Genomic DNA, 9,418 nt, shown 5'->3' with positions numbered 1-9,418 from the left:
CGCCTACGGGCCGCCGCGAGGGACAGCAGGCCTCCATAGGCGAAACTCCTCCCCCCCCCCCGGCACACTGCCCCGCCCGCTGCCGCGCTCCCTGTCGCCAGCGGGGCTGCCCCGAGGGTGCCGGGATCCCTGTCCCTGGGGATTCCCGTCCCTAAGGATCCCTGTTCCTGAGGATCCTTGTCCCTGGGGGACCCCTGTTCCTGAGGATCCCTGTCCCAAAAGGTCCTTGTCCCAAAGGGTCCTTGTCCCAAATGGTCCCTGTCCTGAATGGTCACTGACCCTAAGGATCTCTTTCCCAAAGGGTCCCTGTCCCTGAGGATCCATGTCCCAAAGGGTCCCCATCTCTAAGAATCCGTGTCCTCAAGGGTCTCTGTCCCTGAGGATCCCTGTCCCTAAGGATCCCTGTTCCTAAAGATCCCACTCCCTGAGCATCTGTGTCCCAAAGGGTCCCCATCCCTAAGGATCTGTGTCCCTGAGAGTCTCTGTCCCTGAGGATCCCTGTTCCTGAGGTTCGCCATCCCCAAGGATCCTCATCCTGAGGATTTCTATCCCCAAAGATCCCTTCCCTCAGGATCCCTGTCCCCAAAGATCCTCACCCCAAGGATCTCCGCCTCTAAGGATTCCCATCCCCAAGGATCATTGTCCCCAAGGATCCCCTTCCTGGAGGATCCCTATCCCTAAGGATCCCTGTCCCCAAGGATCCCCCCATCTGCATCGCAGCAGCCCTTGTTGCTTTAATTCCCGTGTCCCTTGCAGGTAAAAACACCAAGAACACACAGGGCTGCAGGACCCACGTTCCCGCAGCGCTCCGAGATCCCTGCCGGGAGCCGCTGAACAAGAGCACCGGGATATTCCCTCTCCAATACACGGCCACACGGAAAAGAAGAGGCAGTTTCTCCTTTCCCTGGGTTTGGCCGAGGAATCGCAGCGCCTTCTCGGGGGCCGCGTCGCTGCCGCCTGCCCCAGCAGCCCGCCGGGGTCGCACCCGAGCCGCTCTCCCGCGCGCCCCGCTCCCGGCTCCCGGCCTGCTGCACACCCGCCAGAGAACAGATCGAAATCGGTGCATGTGTGACAGCAGCAGCGCGTGTCCCCCGAGGTCCCGTGGGGAGCGTGAGAAGCGCGCCCAGGGAGCGGCGGCTCCTGGCCCTGCGGAGGGGGCCCTGGACCCCCGGTCTCACCCCGCTCCCGTTATCCACCCCAGCCCTGCCTCCGCTTTTATTTCGGAAAGGCGTTGCGCGGTCCCCAGCCTGGGAGCCGCTGCTGAGTGCGGCTGGAAACCGGCACAGGCTGCTGCCACCCCGAGCCGGATGGGTAACGCGCGGCACCGCTGGGCAGGTCGCCCTCTCCCGCAGCGGTCCGGCCCTTTTGCAGAAAGACACCGTGCTGGAGAAAAAAAAAAAAAAGGAAAAACAACAAAAGGAAGGAGCCTCTGCTTCTGAGGATCCCGTGCTCAGTGCCCAGGCGCCCCCTCCCGCTCCCGCACGCCCCGGGCCCTGCCAGGCGGCTCCGCTCCTCTAGTCCGATTTTCTGCCGCTCGGTGACTCACCGGCTCACTTGGAAAAGCTGGTGATTCACCCTTGGGGTCGCATCCTTCCCGGGAGATTTGGGCAAAGGAAGGGAATGGGGGGGGTGTGGAGTGGGCCGCGGCGGAGGCCAGGAGCAGGCAGGATTCCAGCCTGTGTCGTTTCCCCCGCTGGGGCTTCGTTTGCCCGAAGCGCTGCTTGGAAATGCCTCGTCTCCCTCTTTGCCAGGTGCCCCGGAGGCGGATCCCGGCTGCGAAACGTCTCCCAGCGCTGCCCATCGGTTTGCGCCATGCTCCGGCATGAGGCCTGCTGCGATGCTCCGCTCCTCGGGGCCAGCACCCCGTTCTGGGCTCTGCTCCACTTGGCTCCTGCCACTCCCACGGTGCCAGCTGCTGTTCGGAGCGGGACGGGACTGCCTGTGCCTTGAACCCCTTCGTCCTCGTCGCTCGCACCGACCTTGCTCCATGCAGCGTCCTGGCCACGGACCATGACAAACTTCAGTTTTTTCCAAATTACTGGCAGATTCTCTCCACTTTTCCCCCCCTTCCCAGCTCTGGGACGCCTCCTTGGCTCCTGCCATCCACCCCGGCTGCCTGGGGAAGTCCCGGGCTGGGAAAGGTTGCCCTGCACTCGGAGCGAACAACTTCGCTCTGTGCAAGCGGCCCCTTGTTAGGAGACGGGAGAATCGGCTGCGCGGACGCGTCGCTCCCTGGCCAGACGCCCCGGCCGAGGCTCCATCTGAACCCGGGCAAGCCGGAGAGAGACGGCAACGGCGTTAATTAGTTAATGGCTATAACAGGGCTTCACTTTTCTGGAGGGGCAGGACGGTGCGAGAGGAAGCGAAGCAACCGGGACGCGCGGGAGCGGGGGGAACGGGCTGGGTTATCGCCGAAGCACAGGCAGCCGAAGCGGATTAAACGCATTCCCACAAATCGCCTAATCTCTAACGGCCGATTTGCTCGGAACAAAGCGGCTAAACAACTCCCCTGCTCGGAAAAGGGCCCGTGGGCGGCGGGGGGCTCAGGAGCCGGGTAGCGCCGTGGGGCGACAGGCAGCGCCGCTGCGGGATTCACGGCGGCACCTCGGCTCAGGATCTTTGCCGTCCGCGAGCCGCCGTTGTACGCGGAGCGCCCGCGCGAGGAGCAAAGCTCTCAAAACGGCTTTTGCATCAAAGAGGTTTATTCTGAGCGCTGCTAAATTCAGACTCCTCCGATAAATTATTAATAGCTTGTCAGCCCAGGGCAAGATCCTGCAGCAGCGCAGGACGGTTTCCAGGACTCGGGGAGTAACTTTTCCCACTGGGAGGTGGAGGGACAGGGGCTATTTCTTGCATTTCTCTGTTATTTGCTTGTACTGGACAAGGCGGCGAGTCCTTCCTGCCTTTTCCAGCCTCACCTGCTGCCTTTTGGGGCCCTGCAAGGAGACGGGGTGAGCCCGAGCTGCGCTCCTGCGGGGTCCGACTGAGCAGCCCCGTCGGGCCAGCGCGGGCCGTGCGTAGTCCGTCTGCTGCCGAGCGGAGCCAGGTAGAGCCGCGTCCCCCCGTCCCGGCGCGCTGCGCCACCGCGAGCTGCTCGTACAGCCGCCCGGCGCCCTGGGTGCAGGAGCCGCTGCGATCTGCGTGCCCCTAAATGAGGTCGCCTCCGGGAGGGCTGGAGCCGGGAAGCCTCCCTCTCCCGGCCCTGCTGCGAGGTGTGAGGCATCTCGCAGGGAAAAAAAAGGTGCCAAGTGCGAAAAGCACTGAAGAGCAGCAAAAGCAGCCCCTGGTTTTTGCTATTAGAGCACTGGCCCTTAGCAGCTGGGGTGGCAGGAGTGGGAAAAAGCACAACAGGGCTGCCAAGGTTAACGGGAACGTTTCCGTGCTGGGTTTGGATGCAAGTGCTGGGCTCGCTGGCCGGTGCCAAAGGGGAAAAGGAAACGCTCGGCGCTGATGGAGGCATCCCCTCTCCGGGGGGCATTGCGCTGCACATGGTCATCCCCCCCCTTTCCACCTGCAAGGTCCTGGGGTCCCCACGTGGTCCTTGACAAAGTCGTGGCTGGGCCTCGCTCGCTCGCAGTGGCTCCGGAGAGCAGGGCAGCTGCCCTCGGACGGGCAGAGAAGGGCTTTCGGTGCTGGGGGATGAGCCGGGCAGCGGGAGCCGGGCTGCTGGAGGCGAGGGCAGCGGGAATGCAGCCGCGAGCCGGGCACCAGCCCCCAGCGCTGACACAGCAGCCTCCGACGCGGCCCCGATGCCCGACCGGCACGTGGCAGCGCTGGCAAAAGCAGGGATTCAGCACAGCGCAGAACCAGCGCCGGCTGCTTCTTTTCCCTAAGGTGGGACAAGCAAAGCAGCCACCGGATCACGCAGGGTGGGGGCGACCGCCCTCGCGGGGCCGGATACGGGCCCGTCTGGAACAGTATTTTTTCTTTAAGCTTTTTTTTTTCGCTCCTCTCTGGGGGCAGGATGAGACCTTGGCATCCCTTTACTGTCCCCCCTGCTGCTTTGATGCGAAACACAAGCAGGCTGTGCACACCCTTAGAGCGGGACACGTCGGAGGAGCAGACCCCGGGAACGGGCGGAAGCGCCGCGGCTCGCGCCAAGCCCCCCCCCGGCGGCGGGCCGTGCCACCTCCTCTCGGCCCGCTCGGAGCTCTCTTAACGATGCTTTATGTAACGAGGACGCTGGCAGCGCCGCCGCTCTGACGGCAGGAGCGTCTGCCATCAAGGACGCGCCGTCCTAGCGCCGCGTCCGCTCTCCCACGCAGGCACCAGCATCCCCAGACGAGCGCCAGAAGCTTCTCTGGCTGCCTCAAGACACAGATCCAGCCTTTCCCAGTAACCCTTCCCGGGCCAGCCTTTCCCATTAATCCTTCCCCGTAACCCTCCCAAGTGTCCCTTTTCCCAGTGCAGCCTTTCCCAGTAACCCCCCCAGCACATCCCAGTAATCCTTCCCAGTGCAGCCATCCCAGTGACCCCCCAGCACATCCCAGTAACCCTTCCCAGTGCAGCCATCCGAGGGACCCCCCAGCACATCCCAGTAACCTTTCCCAGTGCAGCCACCCCAGTGACCCCCCAGCACATCCCAGTAACCCTTCCCAGTGCAGCCACCCCAGTGACCACCCAGCACATCCCAGTAACCCTTCCCAGTGCAGCCACCCCAGTGACCCCCCAGCACATCCCAGTAATCCTTCCCAGTGCAGCCATCCGAGGGACCCCCCAGCACATCCCATTAACCCCTCCCAGCGCAGCCATCCCAGGGACTCCCCCAGCACATCCCAGTAACCCTTCCCGGTCCAGCCACCCTGGTGCTTCCCCAGCACATCCCAGGAACCCTTCCCAGTGCAGCCATCCCAGGGACTCCCCCAGCACATCCCAGGAACCCTTCCCAGTGCAGCCATCCCAGGGACTCCCCCAGCACATCCCAGTAACCCTTCCCAGTGCAGCCACCCCGGTGCTTCCCCAGCACATCCCATTAACCCTTCCCAGCGCAGCCACCCTGGTGCTTCCCCAGCACATCCCATTAACCCTTCCCAGCGCAGCCATCCCAGGGACCCCCCAGCACATCCCAGTAACTCTTCCCAGTGCAGCCTTTCCCAGTAACCCCCCCAGCACATCCCAGTAACCCTTCCCATCCCGGCCTTTCCCAGGGACCCTCCTCAGCACATCCCAGTAACCCTTCCCAGCGCAGCCACCCTGGTGCTTCCCCAGCACATCCCAGTAACCCTTCCCATCCCGGCCTTTCCCAGGCACCCTCCCCACCGCGGTCACCCCAGCGACTCCCGAGCAGGGCAGAAGCTTTCCAGAGCCCCGGTGCCGCTCCGACCGGGGCTGCGCCCGGCGCTGCGGCCGGTCCGTGCCGTGCCGTGCCGGTGCCACCGCCCGCGGCGGGGCGGGGCGGGGCGGGGCCGATCCGTACCGCGCCGGTGCCGGTGCCGGTGCCGCCCCCGGGCTATATAGCGGCGGCGCGGCGCGGCGCGGCCCCGTTACCATGGCGGCGGCGGCGGCGGCGGGCGGCGAGCAGCATCCCGAGCGCGGCGGCGGCGGCGGCGGCAGCAGCGGCGGCAGCAGCAGCAGCCCCGGCGGCGGCGGCGGCGGGTCGGTGGAGCTGGCGGCGGCGCGGCGGCGGCTGCTGGCGGCCGAGGGGCGGCGGCGGGCGGCGGCGGAGCTGGAGGGCCGCGTGCGGCAGGTGCACTGCGCGCTGCGCCACGCCGAGCTGCGCCTGGCCGCCCGCGCCGAGAGCCTCGGCCGCCTGGGCGCCGGCGTGGCGCAGGCGCAGCTGGCGCTGGCGGCGCAGGGGCAGCGGCTGCAGAAGGGGCTGCGGCGCCGCGCGCGCCCCCGCCCCGCCGCGCTGCTCGCCGCCGCGCGCGCCCTGCGCAGCTGCGTGCCCTGGGCCGCCGCCCGCCCGCGCGCCGCCCGCCCGCCGCCGCCGAGCCGCGCAGCCCGGCCTGAGCGGGGGGGGAGCGGGGCGTCTGCGGGGCCCTGAGGGACCCTGCAGGGTTGGGGGGACCCTGCAGGGTCTGGGGTCCTGTGTGGGTGGGGGGTGCCCTGAGGGACCCTGCAGGGTCTGGGGGACGTTTTGGGGTTGAGGGGGGCCCAGGGGACCCTGCAGGGTCTGGGGGACGTTTTGGGGTTGGGGGGGGGGACCCAGGGGACCCTGCAGGGTCTGGGGTCCCCTAGGACAGTGCCCTGAGGGACCCTGCAGGGTCTAGGGGACGTTTTGGGGTTGGGGGGGGACCCAGAGGACCCTGCAGGGTCTGGGGTCCCCTAGGACAGTGCCCTGAGGGACCCTGAAGGGTCTGGGGGACCCTTTGGGGTTGAGGGGAGCCCAGGGGACCCTGCAGGGGCTGGGGTCCCCTAGGACAGTGCCCTGAGGGACCCTGCAGGGTTGGGGGGACCCTGCAGGGTCTAGGGAACGTTTTGGGGTTGGGAGGGGGGGCCCAGGGGACCCTGCGGGGTCTGGGGTCCCCTAGGAGGGTGTCCTGAGGGACCCTGCAGGGTCTGGGGTCCTGGGTGGGTGGGGGGTGCCCTGAGGGACCCTGCAGGGTCTGGGGGACGTTTTGGGGTTGGGGGGGGGACCCAGGGGACCCTGCAGGGTCTGGGGTCCCCTAGGACAGTGCCCTGAGGGACCCTGCAGGGTCTGGGGTCCCCTAGGACGGTGCCCTGAAGGACCCTGCAGGGTCTAGGGGACCCTTTGGGGTTGAGGGGGGCCCAGGGGACCCAGCAGGGTCTGGGGTCCCCTAGGAGGGTGTCCTGAGGGACCCTGCAGCGTCTAGGGGATGTTTTGGGGTTGGGAGGGGGGGGCCCAGGGGACCCAGCAGGGTCTGGAGTGTCCTGGGGAAGGGTCCCTCAGGACCTGGGGGGGGGACTTAGAGGGACCCTGCAGGGTCTGGGGTCCTTGGAGAGCCCTGGGGGGTCTGGGGGCTACAGGGGACCCTGCAGGGTCTAGGGGGTCTTTGGGGTTGAGGGGCCCCAGGGCATGCTATGGGGTTTGGGGTGCCTTGTGGGCAGGGGGTCCCTGGGGGGGACCCTAGGGGATGTGGGGGGACCTGCAGGGTCTGGGGGCAGTGTAGGGGATCTGCTCTCGTCACCCCGCTCCAGGGTCGCCTCTCAAAGGCGAGCGGGTTGAGAGCAGCCCCGTTGCCCCCCGGGAGGTGTCGCCGGGACCCCAGCCCCCAGGACGCTGGTGGGACCCGCACCTCGCGTCGGGGCTGGGGGCAGGAGCCCGGCCTTGACGCAGCCCCCCGCAAGGCTCGCTGGAGGAATCGAGGGGCCCCGGACAGCGTTTTCGGCTGCGGACTGCGCAACGCCGCGGGGACAGAGCGCCGAAGAGGACCAGCTCTCGCCACGTTTGCCTCCCACGGGGCTCGGCCCGCGGCTGGATTTTTAGGAGCGGGCGGATGACACTCGAAGCCCCTCCGTGCTGACGTTCCTGCTCCGAAGCAACAGTCCGGCCGGGCACCCCGGTACCTCCGAATGTAACCGCGCGGCAGATCGCGGCCTTGCGGCGGCGGCGCCGAGGGCTCCGGAGGCACGGCAAGGCGGAGGTAGGCTGAGGACTCGGCATCCCCCTCCGGGCAGAAGCCTCGGCCCCGCTGTCCCCCCGCCACCGGGACCAGCCTGCCCCGCTGACCCCAAAACTGCCTCGGGAGGGGGGACTGGTGCCCCGAGCCAGCCCACAGCGAGCATCGCTCCTGCGCCGGCACCGCTGCGGCGGCCGGGCTGGCAAAGCCCTCTGCAAGCTTTCGCTGGACATACAGAGCCGCAACGTCTGCAACGCCCGGGCAAAAAGCGTTAATCGACCCCGCAAACGAGCTGCGGAAACGGGGGGGCCCGGACGTGTCCCGCTTTGCTGCGCCAAGCTTTCGCGGTGGCTTGTCCTCAACGCTGCATGAATTCCTCCCTCGAGCCGGAAGATCGTCACCCACCCCTCTTTTTTTTTTTCTTTTATTAAACCCGAAGACTTGGGCGTTTGGGGGTGGCGGGGGGGGATTTTCCTGACTCATGAGCGTGTAGAGGTTACCTTGACGTGAGAGACAGCAGGTCTGTTATGTAACGCTCGCTCGCTCCTCGCGGCCGTGCCGGCTGGCGCTGCAGCCGGGCTCGCGCGCCCAACGCGGCGCTGCCCGTCCTCTGCGCGGGCGATGCTGGAAGCGGGCGCCGGCGTCAGTAAACTTTGATATATTTTATTCGCTCTACGCAGCGTCTTTAGGTGTTGGCTGGAATACGACGGGGAGGGTGATTAGAACAGGGATTAGCAACTAAGCCTCCGTAATGACACGTAATTAATACCGGAGTGGATTTCTCCGATAACTCACTTCTTCCTTGCTCCACTTGTGTTGGGGGCTCGGAAAATGTGGAAAATGGTTCCCTGCATCAGAAAATCCCATTTTGGGCATGGAGGCTGCTGAGGCCTCTGCTGGGCACCACGTATATATATGTACACGGATGAGTCTGTCCTCCAGCGTCAGCAGGGACATGAAAGGGCAGCAGAGCGAGGAGGGTCCGAGCCATCGGCTTGGCTTCAGGGTGACTTCCAGGCAGGAGACAGCGCTAGCTGGGAGTTTGTCTTTTCTCCATTAATCGCCGCTTTTAGGTGATGATTTCTGTGCACCGCGTTCCCCGTTTTTTAATGCTGCCCTGCTCTGAGCTCGCAGATGCTCTCGGCGAGGGGGAGTTAAACGCTGCTTTCGGGGCAACGCAGCCGCCATTCATGTGCGAATCTCATAGCGTAAAGCCGAAGGGAAAACTCCCCCTCCTTGCAGTCACCTTTTCTCGCGCTTTCCCTGCATCCCACCTCCTGTATCCCTGCTCTCACCACACCGGGGGATGTATCACCTCCTGGCTTAGCAAGCGGTAGGAGAGCTCCTGTTCCCTGGGCTCTTCCTTGCTCACGCTAACCCCCTTACCCCCCCCGGCCTTTTACCAAACCGCTGCACACCCCAGGCTTTCCCCTGCGTGCGCAGCCCCAATCCCAAGCAGGCAGCGTCCTCCCGGAGCAGGCAGAGAGCACGATGTTTATAGCAGCTTACAGGTTTCAGCCAGGGGAAGGGACACGTTATCTCTCTCCCAGGCTTTCATTAATAGTATGAAATGCACAGCTTGGGCTTAAATCCTTTGCTTTTTTTTTTCCTCCCTGGTGATTATTTGCAAATCAGCTTTTGACCTGATTGTAGCAGAACCTACTTAAAGGAATTGCAGGGAAAGACCTTAAAAAAAAAAAATCCTCTCCATTGAACCAGCGAGACCAAAATCATTCAAAATCCTTCGATACAGCAACTCCCTCCCCACCCTTGAGTCTCAGGACAGTTACTGTCTCATCGCAGTTTGTGTTTCTGCAGCAGCTTTTTGCTGGGAGACTGAACATTAAATTCATTACGCTTCCCAGACGGAAGTCACACGCTCATTCCCATTCCGCTAA

Source organism: Apteryx mantelli, chromosome 27, assembly GCF_036417845.1.
Source record: "Apteryx mantelli isolate bAptMan1 chromosome 27, bAptMan1.hap1, whole genome shotgun sequence".
Lineage (NCBI taxonomy): Eukaryota > Metazoa > Chordata > Aves > Apterygiformes > Apterygidae > Apteryx > Apteryx mantelli.
Note: the sequence above shows the minus strand (reverse complement) of the source record.